At 38.9% G+C, this 17,951-nt stretch overlaps 1 protein-coding gene across 12 annotated transcripts in view; it reads right to left on the reverse strand.

Annotated features, from left to right (window-relative positions):
• The window catches only part of ZNF438 (zinc finger protein 438), a 190,704-nt gene that overhangs the window by 102,319 nt on the left and 70,434 nt on the right, over nt 1-17,951 (reverse strand). For 4 of the 12 annotated variants that reach the window (XM_025264287.3, XM_044928059.2, XM_044928061.2 and 1 more), the window contains one exon: nt 3,267-3,393. The exons of the other annotated variants lie outside the window; for them this stretch is intronic. The gene's annotated coding sequence lies outside the window, so the exon portion shown is untranslated. The remainder of the gene's footprint in view (nt 1-3,266; nt 3,394-17,951) is intronic. 12 annotated transcript variants of the gene reach the window in all.

Consider the following 17,951-nt stretch of genomic DNA (forward strand, 5'->3'; position numbering starts at 1 on the left):
ATTTTCAAGCAGAATTTAGAGCTAACAAAAGAACCATTTCACTTTCAGGAATTTAAGGAGCCAGGACTTGCTCTTTTCTAAAACAAAACATTTTCTCGTCCCCATTCTGCCCAGACAGAAAACTAAGATATAGCTTCAAAGTAAAAAGTCAAGTTTAGGGCTGTCAGTAAAGCATGGTTTTGGGACAAAAATTTCTAGAGTGTGACTGTAAAATACCATCATGATTACATGTTATATCTAATTCAGTTCTAAGAATCTTAAGAGTGTATGCCTCATAAGACTATCTTTTCTAGATAAAAAACCTGTAGGAATCTTGAGGGTGTCCCTTTTGGACTCTTTCAAACAGAAAAGCTTCACAGAATCTTATGGGTATCATCTTATAATGCCTGTACTCAGTCTGCAGTAGAAAAAAATATATCTCAAAACAAATGTGAATGTGGCTTCTGTCTAACAGAGTGGGCTATAATTTGATACACAGGAATTTCACAAAGTTTTTAAAAGAATTATGTCAGATAGGGCTGACAGGAGCAGAAAGAGAAAAAAACTGAAAAGATGCTTCTGAACTCTCAAATTTCTACAAGCAGGAAGCAAGGCTGGCAAGACTATCCAGTTGTAAACATGAACCATTTTTTATATAAAATGATGGATGACTCAGAGTTGCTAGAGTGAAGTCAGGAGCCATGGATAATCATTTCCAGGGAGTAAAAATAATGTTAGTAAAGATATGACAGCATTAGGATTTCAAAATTACTATGAACCAGTGAAAGCTATGCACCTCTTGCTTCCTGATTCTGAGTTGAAATGCTTATTGCAGTGATTCTATGCCTGCCTCTCTAATATATGCCGAATATGTCTCTTGAGGCAACTACACCAGGCGAGCTTTCTGCACGTTTGGACCTGACTTAAATGACAAGGTCCTGGACCTGAAGCTTGAGAATAAAGCCATAGACGGATGACAACTTCGGATTCTCAGAAGGGGCTGAGTAAGTACATTTAGAATATAGGAGGAATGTAAATCATCTGTGGCCAGAGGGTGAACTGTAGCAGAGTAAGATGGCCACACATTCTCTGATACCTCTTCCACTGAGAGGCCACTCTATGTCCCATCTCACTGAAACTGGGGGGCTCTGGCACTGCTTTGACCAACACAATATGGTAGAAGTGATGTGGGGCCAGTTTCCAGTTTTAGACCTTCCTCTATAGCACCATCCTTCCCATCTCTTGGAAAATTCTCTCTAGGAGTCCTAAACCACAATAGGACAAGTCTGACTCCCTTGAGACTCTGCTAAAAAGGTCATATAGACACATCTTCTACCTTTGTCCATACACCATATATGTGCATAAAGATATCCTAGATCCTCCAGAGCATCTAATCCATCTACCAAATGAATACCATCCAGTTATCTTAGTCAGTGCAATGTGGAATTGAAAAATTACCCAACTGAGACTTGTCTGAACTCCCAACCCACAGAACCATGAGCTATCCAGAACAAACCACTCAGTGTTGAGGCAATTAATTATGTAATAACAGATCACTAAAATAATGTTATTTTGTAATTTACCTAGGCTGTTGCAGGACTCACAATGTCCTGTGTCTAGCCTCTACTACCAAACTGGAAAAGGAAGCCTAAACCCAGATCTTACTCAGAAGTAATTTGCAAAGTTCATTATAAGGTAAAATTATTTGTTAGAGATAAAAAGGCCAATATTCTCAGAGATACTATAAAACAATTTTCCAAACATGACAAACTTCAACCAAGTTGCTGCAATGAAAACCAACCATTTTCATCTTACTAAATAAACTACTGTTTGTATATGATTAAGCCAAAACATGCACACACAGGTTGTCCTTTAGTTCATTTAACAAATGCTTATTTAGACTCTTACTCGTGATTAAAACACAACAAGAATTACAAATATAAAATTAACACCATTTGTAGTAGTCTCAAGCAGTGATTTAAAAAGAGGACATAAAAAATACTGGTGTATTAACATAAATTACGAAGTCCAGACCAGGTAGTAGCCGTTACTAAGGGGATAACATATATGTATAATGCACACGTGTATGTGTATGTGCATGTTGACATTCCTATCTTTGTAAACGGGAGAGTGCCTGGTGCCAGTGTGTGCATATATGTGTGTGTGCTCAGTCTCTGTGCAACCCCACGGACTGTAGCCCATCAGGCTCCTCTGTTCATGGGATTCTCCAGGTAAGAATACTGGAATGAGCTGCCATGCCTTTCTCCAGGGTGTCTTCCTGATCCAGGGACTGAACCTGCATCTCCTGCATCTAATGCACTGAAAGAGGACTCACCTGATTCTCATTCAGGGCTCTCAGCCCATATCCATTCTGATGGCCTTAAGCTGACTGGTGTAAAGCACCTATTTGTGGAGAAGCCTAGACTCGAGGTGGCAGGACCAAGATCGTACACATCTTTGCAGAACACATCATACCAGGCACGATGCTGTGTACGTCATCATTCTCTAAGCATCTCTAAGTATTTGTCCACTGATTAACATTACTATTCAGTGCTCTAGGATGGTCCTAAGGAATAACTATTTGGGAGAAAATATAAGCATTCTTCCATCATTAGAATAATAAATGGGCTTACTGGTATTAGGAAATATTAACAGACTATAATTTAAGTAATTTGTGACTAAATGTCATTTTTCTCTATGACTGAGCAGTGCCACAGTTAGCCAGCCAGGTGGAAAGCACTTAAGGACTTGGACACAGACTGTTGTGAGGAATTAACTGTCTAATAACAAAGAACTCTGAACAGGATCTATCATTAGAGATGAATTGGAAAAGTGAGAGTTAAACTATTAGACACGTGCTTAATGACACACATACAGACCAATTTAGAATCGACACAAGTAATGTCTACTTCACATGTATTCAAACAAATCTCTACTGAAAGCCGTCCATGTGACAGGCTACCTCAGGCTCTGGGAAACTGAAAGGAGAATGAGAGACAACAACGAGTCACATTGGCTTTCTAAGGCAGATCCAAACGAAATCAATCTAAAAGTTCCTCTACCTGCCTCCATGGGAAGCCATGGATAAGGTGCATAAAAAGTACTTTATCTCACTGCCTGAAGCCATGCAAACAGTCTACTTGGCCTAAACACCAGCAAACTTTAATTATCCTGGAAACTCCTTCCAAGAGACATTGTTTCATTTCTGTCCATCCCTGAATCCTTAGGTTCCCAGGTTGGATGGTGGGAACACGGCAATGTGCTCCAAGCAACAGGAGCAGACTTACCCTGAGCTGTGTTACAGGGAAGCTCCTCACGGATGAGGCCAGGGCTGGAATAGGTACTGTGTCCCTATCCATCAGTAGCTGCTGACACATACAGTGCTTCACAGGAACATGTCATTTGCTCCCAAAACTTTAGGGGGAAAGGGAAAAATAGAAAACCTTTTGCCAACCACAAAAATATACATTTTAAAAGTTGTGGAACAAAAATGAGCTGCTATATACTTTAAAAACCAGACAAAAAGTAGAAAATGAATACCACCCTACGCTCAGCTACTACGTCCTGAATTCAATTGAAGCAGAAATGTTGCCATTTCAGCTAAGTGGCTTTACATGATGTAACTAAAAACACTCTACCGATCACATAAGCTAAAAGTAAGATGGTGGCATCAAAATTTACCCTTTTCCAATCAGAACCCACTTTTCAAATGTGCTTTTAGAAGGAAAAAGGTAATCTCCACTAGATCCAAAGGGCTTTGGTTTACCTAGAAATTCACCAGTCCAGGAATCAAAGGATTTTTAAATCTAATATGACAACAGATTTGGTTGTTGGCTGCTAATGTGAATTTTAAAACTAATCCGTTAGTGCTCTGTTCTTGTTTTAAATCAAAGGCATTTCTTCTGGGCTGCAAATTAATGAGAACAGCTAGCCTATCGCATGGACCAAGAAGGGGTTTCTAATCTTTAGAAGCAGGAGGTCCCCCTACATACATGATCACCTGGGACAAACTTGGCTAGCGCAAACTGGTGAGAAGGTTATAGGAGCCTGGGAATGTTTAACATCAAGAGAGGAATTACAGCTCAGTAAGATCAGAGGGAATTACACAGGAAATGTGAACAGTAACCCTTTCATATCTCCGTGCCCGCTTCCACTGCCTGTGTGATAAATGAGGTCCTGCAGCCACCCAGCTATGTGAATACACAAGCCAACTGCAGAGGGGGCCTGGGAAAAAGCCATTTTATGCACACACACACAAACAGCACAGCATAAATTTATGATGACATGATAAAATCATGTCCCTCCAGAAAAAAAGCCTTTAGCCTTTCTAACTTCCACATATGCACTCCATCACTGCCTTATCCAACAAGAGCCCTAAGCAAAAGTCCCAAAGAAACTTGAAGAATCAGGCGGGGGTGGGGAGGATGGAAGATTTGGCAGACTCTTCACAAGTAGGGAAACGTGGCTCCTCTGAAGCTGACCAAACAAACAGGTCTCCACCCTGGCTTATGTTTAAACATCTTGTTCCTAGTCAGTCTGTAGGGAAAACATTCTTTCCACAATAAATAATATGCAATCAAATCGGAAAATTCTTACCCCATCCTTTATCTACTCTCTGTAGAAGTTTCTTCTGTACTGTAAGCCAGAAGCTTAGAGAATTCAACTGATTGCAAACTATTTTTTTAAAGAGTTGCTTAGGTATAGTCAAGGCACGTTAAAATATTTCTAGTTGCTAATTATGGAAAAGCAAATGTGACTTGCAGATTCTGGACTCCTTCAGAGACCCCCCTGGTTAGGATCTCAAGAAGCAAAGCTACTCTAGCCACAACTGCCACTGAGAAAGGAGGAAATGTTCAGCTTCTATAAATAGGTGAGTCTGAAAGAGATTCATTAAAAAATAAAACAACAACAAACAACTAAAAAACCCCATGGTGCTCAAGACAGTAAGAATACATAGGGGGAGTAAGATAAAATGAAGGGGAAAAGTGCTATCTTCGGTGGTCTAAGTCTAAAGTATGGAATGGAATTTTACAGGTTACCCTGAAATAAGATTTCACTTTTTCCATTGCTATAACCAGGTTAGGGACGGTCTACCACAAAGAGTAGGTCAAGAAACCAATGAAAGTGAATACAGAGATGACAAAGCAAATCACCAATGAAAATTAAAAGGCTTGGATTTTTGGAACTATCCAGAAGAGGGAACAGTAAAACGAGAGAATTTTTTTTCAGCAGTGTGCCTCCTCCAAAGTACACATATCTTCCTCAAGCAGCAAACTATACCAGTAGCAATCCTGTATGGTGACTGGTGGGCTTTCCTGATGGCTCAGTGGTAAAGAATCTGCCTGCTAACTCAGGAGATGTGGGTTCCATTCCTGGGTGGGGAAGATCCCCTGCAGAAGTAAATGTCAACCTGCTCCAATCTTCTCACCTAAAAATCCCATGGACTGGCAGGCTGCAGTCAAAAGGGTCACTCAAAAGAGTCAGACACACACACACAGGGTGAGTGGCAGGCCACACACACACGCAGGACACCCACACAGGACACACACACACAGTGAACGGCAGGTCTCCCAAAGAGCAACTGAGATTTTCACAGCTTCTAAGCAAGGATCAGTTCTCATCACAGCCTAGACCAAATGGAAAATCAATGGCGCTCTCTCCTTATCCAGAATTGAGAGCTGACTTGGAAGGTCTCTTCATCATTTTAACCCCATGTCTCCTTATGACAAACATAAAGAAACCTCATGCCCTCTTTGAATGATGAGATTTGAGGATAACTTAAGTGTTGCAACCAAAAAGAAGACACAAGCAAGGTAATTTCTGATGGTTTTTTCAAACCATGTTCTACTGCAACAGAATTTATTAACAAATACTTTCCTATATAGACAGATATTAATTAACACCTATTTACTTTTCAAGACAAAAAGGCCAAAATTTTACAAACGCTATGTATTAATTACAATGAAAAGATATTTATTGGGACACTGGGCATGTCTCTTCTCCTTGAGTTACTGCAGATGATCTTTTCAGTTCTTACACTAGGCCTGAAGAAATGCTGGCTGTACTTCAATGTTTGTTTAGGCCTTCCCTGGTGGCTCAGATGGTAAAGAATCTGCCTGCAGTGCAGGAGATCTGGGTTCGATCCCTGGGTCAGGAAGATCCCCTGGGGAAGGGAATGGCTACCCACTCCAGTATTCTTGCCTGGAGAATCCCATGGGCAGAGAAGCCTGGTGGGCTACAGTCCACGGGGTTGCAAAGAGTCAGACACGTCTAAATAACTAACACTTTCACATTCAGCAATAGGGCCCCAGCTCCTACCCTGAAGATTACAGAGCTCTGATATGGTGTTCTCTTCCATGGAATAAAGGACAGAGGAAAGCAGGTTACATTCTCAGGACAGAGGCAACAGTGAAAAAGGCAAACTGCAGACGACCTCGACACCAGTTCAGATGACAAAATGACAGAAGCATCACCCGATATTTGCACATTCACACAACGCTTCACAATGTATAAGACACTTCATGTAATTTCACCTCACAACTTTACTAAGTGGATATTAAGAAGAAGAGGGCAGCAGAGGATGAGATGGCCGGATAGCATTACTGATTCAATGGACATGAACTTGGGCAAACTCCGGGAGATAGTGAGGGACACAGAGGCCTGGCATGCTGCAGCCCATGGGGTCACAAAGAGTCGACACGACTTAGCAACTGAACAACACAAATGGATATTATTATCATTTCACTGAAATATCACTAAGTGGCCTTTTCAAGGTTTCCCAGCTAGCTGAGCAGCAGAGCTGAGATCTAAACCTTCTGACAGCTGTCCCAGATAGTAAACATCTTTATTTTGTCAAGAAATCTTGAAAATATCTTTATCCAAATTCTAAAGTCAGAGTACACATAATAAGCAGTTTTTTTTTTTTTCCTCAACCCACCCAACAACCACTCCCTGTCTACAAACTGCCATAAAAATGATCAGAGTTTCTGCGACTGTAGCCTTTTACCAGCATGGCCAAGAGCACAGTGAAAAGCATCTTTCAAAATTTAACCTCTGTGTATACCCTATGACTGATTCACATTGATTTACAGCATAAACCAACAAAGCAACTATCCTTCAAGCAAAAATAAATTAATTAAAAAAAAAATCCTGCTCACACCTAGGACTTGTACCCTATAGTTGACCCCCAAATAAGGACATCATCACAGGCATGGGCTCTGAAAATCATTAACTACTGAGGAAATGTCTGGGGTGCCTGTTCTTCCTTTAGGATGAGTCAAACATGACACATGTACGACCAGCTCATTCCTGAAAGGTGAGCATACCCCCAGCCTCTGGCTTAGCAGAGACACATACCTCTGGGGCTGGCTGGAGAGACCAATGGCACAGAAGAACGAATCTCACAGAAATAAAAGTTATATTCTTAACAATTAAAAGCAATCATTCTGTTTTATTTTTGAAGTTGTACTAAAGAGTGATGATTAAATTACATTAGTAATTTAATGTAAATGTGAGATAGAATAACATTGGAATTTTACTCATATAAAATCAGTTTTTACTCACCTCTGAAGCCTATTATGAAGACTGGGAGACAAAACACATGAAAGATGCTAAACATCTTGCCTAGCACATAGTAACTACTCAGTAAATGTCAGCTGTGATCAGCAACATTACTGCTGTTAAACACAAAAGGTATAATGGAAGGTCACACTTAAGTGAACCAGCAAAACGTAATACATTTGTGGGTTATTGTTTAACACCTACACAAAACACAAGTATCTCTTCTAGACATACAAATACATGTATTTAAGTATTCAGAACAAGATTCGGAAGAATAAATGGCAAGAGATGACCCTGGGACTGAGATGGTCAAAGGTAACTTAAATCTGATGTTTAAGGCTTTAAAAAAAAATTATGTATTCCTTGTATCAATAAAATTAATTTTAAAGAAAGCAAAATAGAATAATAAAATTATACAAAGTATTACTGTATTTTCTTCAATTGCATAGCTGATTTCAGTATTACATGAAAAAGTTTATTTTATTTGTAGATAGGGTCCAAGTGAGGTTCTAAAGCTCCTGTTCTTTACTAACACCATTCAAGCTTTATATCACAGACTGCTTTCAACAATCTTCCTAATTACAGTCCTGTTCACCAAACTTAAAATAACTGTCTGTGCAAAAAAAAAAAAAAAACCTTCCTTACAGTTTTATTAATTTTTAAAACCATTCAATGTATTTAATTAAGATCCAAGGAGGCTTTCAATATCCAAGAAGCCCTACATCAAAACAGCTTTACATAAAACAATTACCTTTTTGCCTCACATTCTATGTGTGTTTATATCTCATAAACCACATACAGAAAGTCAAGTTGTGGATTCATTTTAAGGCCAAAGAGTTGCCTACTTAAAACCATCATAACAATTTCCAACATCTTGAGGGTTGCTCTAATTAAAAACCTCTCCTCCTAGGCTCTTCCTAACTTCTAATTCTTTGTCTGTACCATTTTGATGCTGGTTTTAAAATTCTAACTTTCCTTCTCGTTCACAATCATAACTTTGACTTTTTCATCCCATTCTTCTTCCTCCAGATCACCTAAATGGGAGCCTGTAAATTGTACTCAAACCAGGTCACAAAAGCTCTTATTAACTTTCTCAGAGGAGCAAATAGCAGGCCTCCTGTGGTTCAGGCATGGAAGGACCACAGGCCCAACCAGCTGGGACCCTGCAATTTACAAATCCAGCTTATAAATTAAAGACCTCTAGTGCTGTAAAAAGGGACAGACATTTCAACAGATGAGAAGACAGAGAAAGCAGCCTCTTATTTGACCAGGAGGACATTAAGCTGAACAGAAAACCCCACCTCAAAGAGCTGTGGATTCAGTGTTTGTGGGAGGCAATGTGATCTCTTTTAGATATATTTATAATTCAAGTAAGCCTTTCTCTGTAAATAAATGGGGGATAGTATTTGATCAAAAGGGATCTTTCTATAATTTCAAATAAAAAATTCTAGGTATAATTTGTATAGTTTGTATATACATACTGCGAAAATTCTTAAAGAGATGGGACTATCAAACCACTTTACCTGCCTCCTGAGAAACCAGTAGGCAGGTCAAGAAACAACAGGTAAAATCAGACATGGAACAAAGGACTGGTTCAAAACTGAGAAAAAAGAATGTCAAGGCTGTATACTGTCACCCTGCTTATTTAACTTACATGCAGGGTAACATGCGAAATGCTAGGCTGGATGAAGCTCAAGCTGGAGTCACAATTGCTGGCTGAAATATCAATAACCTCAGATATGCAGGTGACACCACCCTTATGGCAGAAAGCGAAGAGGAACTAAAAAGCCTCTTAAAGAGGGTGAAAGAGGAGAGTGAAAAAGCTGGCTTAATTTGGCAAAACTAATACAATTATGTAAAGTTTAAAAATAAAATAAAATTAAAAAAAATAATAAAAAAAACCCTCAGCACTCAAGAAATGAAGATATGGCATCTGTCCCATCACTTTATGGCAAATAGGAAACAGTGGAAACAGTGACAGATTTTATTTTCTTAGGCTCCAAAATCACTGCAGATAGTGAATACACCCATGAAATTAAAAGATGCTTGCTCCTTGGAAGAAAAACTATGACAAACCTAGACGGCGTATTAAAACACAGAGACATCACTTTGCCAACCAAGGTCCGTCTAGTCAAATCTATAGTTTTTCCAGTAGTCATGCATGGAGAGTTGGACCATAAAGAAGGCTGAGTGCCAAAGAATAGATGCTTTCAAATTATGGTGCTGGAGAAGATTCTTTAGAGTCCCACGGACTGCAAGGAGATCTAGCCAATCAATCCTAAAGGAAATCAACCCTGAATATTCATTAGAAGGACTGATGCTGAAGCTGAAGCTCCAATACTTTGGCCACCTGATTCGAAGCGCCCACTAACTGGAAAAGAGGCTGTTGTTGGGAAAGATTGAAGGCAGAAGGGGGCAACAGACAATGAGATGGTTGGATGGCATCACCGACTCAATGGACATGAGTTTGAGCAAACTCTGAGAGACAGTGAAGGACAGGGAAGCTTGGTGTGCTGCAGTCCATGGGGGTCTCAAACAGCTGGACATGACTTGGCAACTGAACAACAAGTTGTTATACGTAAAGCACTAAACTGTGTCCAACACAAAGCAAAGCACTGTACAATTCTGGGCTATTACTATTTTTAACATCAGGAATGTCTACCTCTGGGGCCAGAAAGTTAATGAGCACAGCTTACAACAACCACTGAAGGAACAGGTGCCTTGAGACTGCTTAGTTCTTTTCTTAGAGCAAGTTCAAATTTCCTGCATCATTCTCTCCTGTGCATTCTAACTACTGATGTCTTCCTACATGTCTCTGCACAACTGGTGCTCTGCATACCTGGTGATGCATCTCACTGTGAATTCTAAATGTCTCGAGAACAGAGACTCTATCTACTTCACCTGTAGTCTCGACATCTAATGCAGCATCTCCAGAGTAACTGCTCTATAAAAACCCAGTGGAAACACAGTATTAGCCATCTATCCATCAACCTCATTCAAGTTCACTTCCTGTGAACAGAGGCTACTGAATGTTGGTCTCTGCACCCCAGAGGCCTACCACACAGTGGCACTTAATAAAAGCCTACCAGCTACATTTTTTATCCAAGTTTCAAATTTATTATGCATTTTATTTGACTTATTCACAGCATCTATTTACTGAAAAAAAAAAAAAAAGGCATTTCTGAAATGAAATGATTCTCTTTTTTTTCTCCCCCAGAAGCTCTTCATAGAGCGGGAAATAAAACTTTTCAATAACTTTTTAGTCCTCAGAGTGATGACTACAGCAAAGAGAAGCAATGATCTTTTCTCCACACTATTCTGGATGGCGCCTTTGTGGGAATCATCCTCCAGAACTGAGCCAAAACAAAGCCCTTCTTCAGAAACAGTCACCCTTTGACAGTTGCACAGATTTCATTCAGTCAGTGCTGTGTCCGTGCTCTTTCACAATTGTGACATGTTCATTATCTGAAAACTCTCTCTGCCCACCCTACTTGTGATCATGCCCAGCTCAGTTTTTGACAAAAAGCCAGCTTGGGCAGCCCCCATTGCTGACCTTGTGAAACAAGATTTCAGTGTAAACAGCTTTTGGACCACTCAGGAGCTCATCAATGAAGGATCTTCACTGTGACCTTCAGGTCTGATGCCTGCTTGTGAGACAAGCTGGGACCTGGGACCCTTTGCTACAGGGCTCACACCTGGACAAAAGTCCCCTCAATCCACAAAATAGAAAAAACTATAAGGGACTAAAAATAACTGTGTGCATGTATAGCTAGGGCAAATTATGGACAAGAAGATACACAAAGACCAAAAAGAACCCAACTGCCACTTCTGAGGAGGGAGGAGCAAGAGCCGAGTGTTGGGACCAAAAGCAGGGTACTGCACACATGCTCCCTGCACGCAACACCACCAAAGGGGTGGGCAAAACACCCAAGCCACCCCTCTGGCCCAACTCCTGGACCTGCTGCCCCTACCCTCACCCCATATAAGGAACTAGTTCAACCCACCTCAGGAAGCAAGCAAGGGCATATGTTATTTTCTCTGCCCTCAGCTGTAGCAGGGGCCCCAATAAAGCCTTGCCTGAATTTCTCATCTAGCCTCTTATCAACTTCTGTTGATTTGGAAAGGCCAAAAACCATGGTCTGTAACAGCTGAAGGTCACAAGGCGGATCTATCTCCCAGGACCCTCAGTCTCAAGACACACACACACACACCAGGGACAAAGGCAAGAACCTTGTGGGAGTCTAAATAAATATCTTAGTTTTCTCAGGGAAAGATGGTAATTTCACATTCCTCTGAGTCATTCTATCAGCAGATTACTTCCAGGTGTTGTAAGTGGGACAGTCCACCCAACGTGTGTCACTTGCTAATATTAGGTCAGGTCATAAGTACACGAGTCACACATGATCCTTCTAGTTCTCCTTACTCAAGGTAGTAAGAGAAGTGATTTATTCCTCTTGACTGTACAAGACGAAATGAAGCTGACTTCCCTACTTAAATGAAATTAAAAATAAAAATGCTGTCAAGTGGAAATTCCCTGGTTATCCCTGGTGCCCTGATCAAGCATGGAGTTTCAAAGTTAGAAAGCATCTTGAAGAGTCATCTTTCTCATTTAACAGGTCGAGCCTGAGGCCCAGAAGAGCTGAGAGGTTTGCCATGGTCACAAAGGAAAACAGAACCAAAGCTAGAATAAGTCTTCCTGCCGCCTCAGCCCATTTGCTTTCCACATACCACACAGACATGAGTCGCTGGCCAAGAACTTCACCCTGATCCGCAGCCCTGGAGAGACTGTTCTCAGCTTCCCCTCACTCCCTGCATCTTGGTAGTCCAGCTACATAATTATCAGTTAAAAAAAATATGAGAAAGACAAGTCTTCCCTCGCAAAGTAACTTAGCAACATCATTATTTTCTTAAAGATATTATCTCTTGCAACTGCTACAGGCTTGTTCCCTCCACACTATTTCCAGACAAGGCTGCATGTCCTTCAAGAGCCACTTCCCTAAATAGTCCTCAAGTATATTCTGAAAAACATGGGAAAGCCCCATATACAAGCACACTTATTATAGAGACAGAATGGAGATGACGTCCACTTGAGAAGGTCAGAGGGCTAGCAGCATCCAAGGTAGGGAAAAAGCCTATCAGAGTGTCAAGCAAAAGGACAGACTCTGACACTGAGCAAACATTAGTGAGCATGTAAATGCCATGCCCTGTGCTGTGGATACAGTAACTGACAGGGACAGCACAGAAAACAAGATCATCGGTAAAAAATATTCCCCACCCATCACCATGAAATCCATTATATTTAATAATCCCAAACACAGTCTCATCAAATACAAAATTTGATATATTAACTTAAAGTTTGATTTTTTTTCAATTTCTTTTTCCCCCTGGAAAAATCTATATAGGTACTATATAGATTTAAGGTTTCAAAGAAGTCTTTTCAAAGCAGGCAAAAGGGGAGAATGGCATTGAAACATGTAAAATATCATGTATGAAACGAGTTGCCAGTCCAGGTTTGATGCACGATACTGGATGCTTGGGGCTAGTGCACTGGGACGACCCAGAGGGATGGTATGGGGAGGGAGGAGGGAGGAGGGTTCAGGGTGGGGAACATATGTATACCTGTGGCGGATTCATTTTGATATTTGGCAAAACTAATACAATTATGTAAAGTTTTAAAAATAAAATAAAATTTAAAAAATAAATAAATAAAAAATAAAATAGAAAAAAAAAACCAAAACCAAATTAAACAAAAACAAAATTTAAATCAAACAGTAAAAAGTCTAAAACATAATGGAAAAATCAAAGACATTATAACAAAAACAAGATCAATGAAATAAAATCAATTAAAGATCAATTTTGATAATAAATATAAACGAGTTATAATATCTGTTAAAAGACAAAGTTTCTTCCCAATAGGTTAAAAAAATCCAGCTATGCTCCAGTTATAGAAAACATATCTTAAAGAAATGACAGAAAGATAAATAAAGGATAAATATAAATAAAGATAAAGAAAGGATAGATATAGTAAGAAATACAGAGACATATAAACTGAAGTAGCATATTAATGTCAGCTAAAACACAAAGCATAAGATATAAATTAGGAAAAAAGTCACATTATTCTGATAAAAGGTACAATCCTCAACTGAGCTGCTGACAATTAAGTAACACATGAACACAGATATCAGAACAGACAGAAATATAAAGAAAAATTAATGGAAGAAATCACTGATTTATATCTCTAAACCTTTATTAGATCAGATAAAAAAATAATTATAGAAAAGTTAAGTAACACAATAAATAAATATTTTGGTATCTTACCAAGAAGGCAACTTCTTTAAAAAGATCTGTGAAATTTTACCAGAATTGATCATAAATTAGCCCATAAACACATTTAAAAATTAGAAAAGCTGAATGCTGTGTCTCCATTTACTAATAATTAGTACCTAAAGTTTAAAAGTAACTCATAAATTTGAGAAACACTCTCCTAAATAACTACTGGGTCAAAAAGAACTATTGGCATGAAATCATATACTATTTTATAAATTATTTTACTTGAGAATACACACCAAAATATATTGGCTATGACCAAACAGCACACAGAGAAAAACTTAAAAATCTTAAATGCTTTCCAATTTGTCCAATTTGTCTTAGGGTATAAACTTTCTGCCATAACAGAAAGACTCAAAAATACAACAGCCAAAATTAGAGACTTTTCTTTTTCCTGTCCCAGTGTGGGGTACAGGGAGAGGTGTGTGTCACAAGATCATTCAGGGACCCAGGCTGGCTCCATCAACTTCCACATGGCTTCCATCTCTGGACCGACATAGTCTGCTATGCCTGATGTTACACCTTAGCCAGCAGGAAAGGAAAAGAGAAAATCTAGGTTAAGCGGCTTGTCCTTAATGAGGTGACCTTAAACACATCACCAGTCACCTCTCCTTAGTCCAAAGCCACACCCTGCTGCAAGAGAAGCAGAGAAATGTTGATTTTAGAAGGATAGCCATGTATGTGCTCAGGCAAAATCTAGGAGTTCTACTCCTAAAAGTAAGAACAGATTCTAAGGGACACTGGAATATCTTCCACATAGTCTTATCAGTTAAAAAAAAAAAGAAAAGAACAATAAAAGAAAACTAAGAGTGGATTGTTCATAATTACTTCATTCAGCTGGATTCTTCTTAGTGCCAAAGATATTATCAATTAAAGAAATTAAAAAGGTATGTCAATGAATTCCAAGGATGCTAGGGTCCCATTCCAATAAATCAAATCATAGGTTAACTAAACTGATTTATCTACTCTCTTTTCATGTTTAAGGATATTTAACTCATGTATTATTATTTATATTGTGTATACTGGTTTATCTAAATGGAATTTTGGGGTCAACTCAGCCTTACACAGAGGTCTTCTAACATTAGACAGAAGTTAACCTTTTGTTGGGCTTCCCTCATAGCTCAGTTGGTAAAGAATCTGTCTGCAATGCAGGAGACCTGGGTTCGATTCCTGAGTTGGGAAGATCCCCTAGAGAAGGAAATGGCAACCACTCTAGTACTCTTGCCTGGAGAATCCCATGGACAGAGGAGTCTGGCAGGCTGCTGTCCATGGGGTCGCAAGAGCCGGACACGACTTAGCAACTAAACCACCACCAACAGCCTGTTGTTAGTAAAATAACGTTCAAATTTTTGGAATTTTTTCAAAACAACATTATTGAGATATAGTTTATATACAATAAAATATGTACATTTTTAGTGTACATTTCAGTGAATTTTATAAACACATATATAGCCATATAATCACCACCACAGTCAGGATATAGAACACAGGGACCAAACCAAAAGATCCCCTTGTGCCTCATCCAAGTCAATCACACTCCAGTTTCAGCTGCAAACGACAATGTGTCTGTTTATTGTCACGACAGATTAAATTTTTTTTCCTAGTATTTTTGGTATAATAGTTGTGGGTAGTAAATGGAATCACAGAGCTTGTCTTCTTTTGTGTCTGGCTTATTGAACTCAGCATAATGTTTCTGAGATTCATTCATGTTGCTAAATGTATTACTACCTTAAGTTCTGAGTAGTATACCCCTGCATAGATATGCCACAACATGTTCATCCATTCACTACCTGATGGAATTCAAGTTGCTTCCAGCTTGAGGCTATTATGAATAAACCTGCCATGGACATTTCTGTGCAAGTATGTGTTTAAACATGTTTTCATTTCTCTTAGGTAAACATTTAGTAGAAAATTGATGGATCATGCAGTATTAATATGCTTAACTTTATAAAACACTGCCAAACTGTTTAAATGGTTTATCATTTAGATTTCCTACCAGCAAAATACGAAACGTCCATTCTAACACTTTTCTTTTGAGTATTAGCTATTCTGATGAATATCCAATGGTATCTCATTGTTTGGGTTTACATTTTTCTGATGTCTAATGATGTTGAAGACCTTTTCCTATGCAAAACTGGCCATCTGTTATTTTCTTATGCCTAGATTTCTAACTGGGCTGTCATATTACTAATGAGCTCTAAGAGTTCTTTATATATTCTGGCCATAAGTCATCTGTCAGGCATATGTATTGTGAATATATTCTGTTTACAGATTGCCTTTTCATTTTCTTAACGATGTCTTTGGAAGAACAGAAGTTTTAAATTTTGAAGGAGTCCCATTTATCAATTTTTCTTTTATGGTTCATGCATTTTGGGCCCCCAAAAATCTTTGCCTATCCCAAGTTCACGAATATTTTCTCCTGCAATTTTTTCTTGAAGTTTTATAGTGTTAGTCTTTTATATTTAGATCCATGATTCTTTTCAAGTTATTTTTATATACAGAAGAAGTAAGGGTTGAGGTTAATTTTTTTACATTGAGTATTCAGGTGTTCCAGTACCATATGTTAAAAAGACTATCTTGTCCCCATTGAATTAACTTGGCATCACTGTCAGAAGAAGTCAGTTGACCATTAGTAGTGTGCATCTATTTCCAGATTCTCTATTTTATTCCATTGACGTATATGTTTACCTTAGACAAACACTGCCTTGATCACTGTAGCTTTAAAAAAGGACCTTTAAAATGCAGAGGAAGTCCTGAGATTAGGTACTAGAAACCTTCCAATATTGTTCTTGTAAATTTTTTTCTTTTTTCAGGTCCATTGTATTTTGATACAAATATTAACTTTCAATTTCTAATTTTTCATTGCTGGTATATAAAATTACAACTGATTTTGTGTATCTTGGTTATACCTGGTAGCTCAGCTGGTAAAGAAACCTTCTGCAATGCAGGAGACCCGGGTTCAATTTCGAGGTTGGGAAGATCCACTGCAGAGGAAGATAAGCTACCCACTCCAGTATTCTTACGCTTCCCTGGTGGCTCAGCTGGTAAAGAATCCGCCCACAATGTGCGAGACCTGGGTTCGATCCCTGGGTGGGAAGATCCCCTGGAGAAGAAGGGAAAGGCTACCCACTCCAGTATTCTGGCCTGAAGAATTCCATGGACTGTACAGTCCCCATGGACTACATATACCCCTGTATAGTATTTTCTCTATACGTGATTATATTGTCTACAAATAAAGACCTTTTATTTCTACGCTGCCAATATGTATGTCATTTGCTTCTTTGTATTGCCTGTTACATACAATACAGGCAATAACAGGCAATACAATATATAATAATTCTCCGTTATAGAATTAGATGGTGGCTCAGATGGTTAAGAATCTGCCTGCAATGCAGGAGATTTGGGTTTGATCCCTGGGTCAGGAAGATTCCCTGGAGGAGGGCATGGCAACCCACTCCAATATTCTTGCCTGGAGAATCCAATGGGTAGAGAAGCCTGATGGGCCACAGTCCATGGGGTTGCAAAGCGTCGGACATGACTGAGCAACTTAGCAGCAGCATGGTGGAGATGGGCATACTTTTTCAACCTTTCTTCTCTTGATGCTTTTGGTTAAATTCTCACCGTTTTCAAGTTCACTGAACTTCTCTCCTGAAAGATCTAATCTGTGCTTAGTCCCATACTAGTACAATTTTCATTTCAAATACTGTATTTTTTTAAATCTCTAATGTTCCAATATTGTTTTTCTATATTTTATTTCATTTCTCATTATGTCTATCTACATGAACCATATTTACAATAGCTATTTTAAAGTACCTGTATGCTAGTTCTATCATCTGTCGTTTCTGGGTCTATTTCTATTGGCTCCTAGTTATGGGATTTTTCTCCTGCTTCTTTGTTTATCTATGATGTTTGATTGGATGAAATTCACTGTGAATTTTATGTAGCTGAATACTGGATTTCTTGTATTTGTTTAAAAAGTGTTGGATTTCTGGCAGTTGATACTTGAGGATTAATATGATTCTTTTGAGGCTTAGTTTTAAGTTCTTTTAGGGTTTGTATAGAGGAACCTTTACTCTAGGGCTTTT

The sequence above is a fragment of the Bubalus bubalis genome, chromosome 14 (genome assembly GCF_019923935.1).
Source record: "Bubalus bubalis isolate 160015118507 breed Murrah chromosome 14, NDDB_SH_1, whole genome shotgun sequence".
NCBI lineage: Eukaryota > Metazoa > Chordata > Mammalia > Artiodactyla > Bovidae > Bubalus > Bubalus bubalis.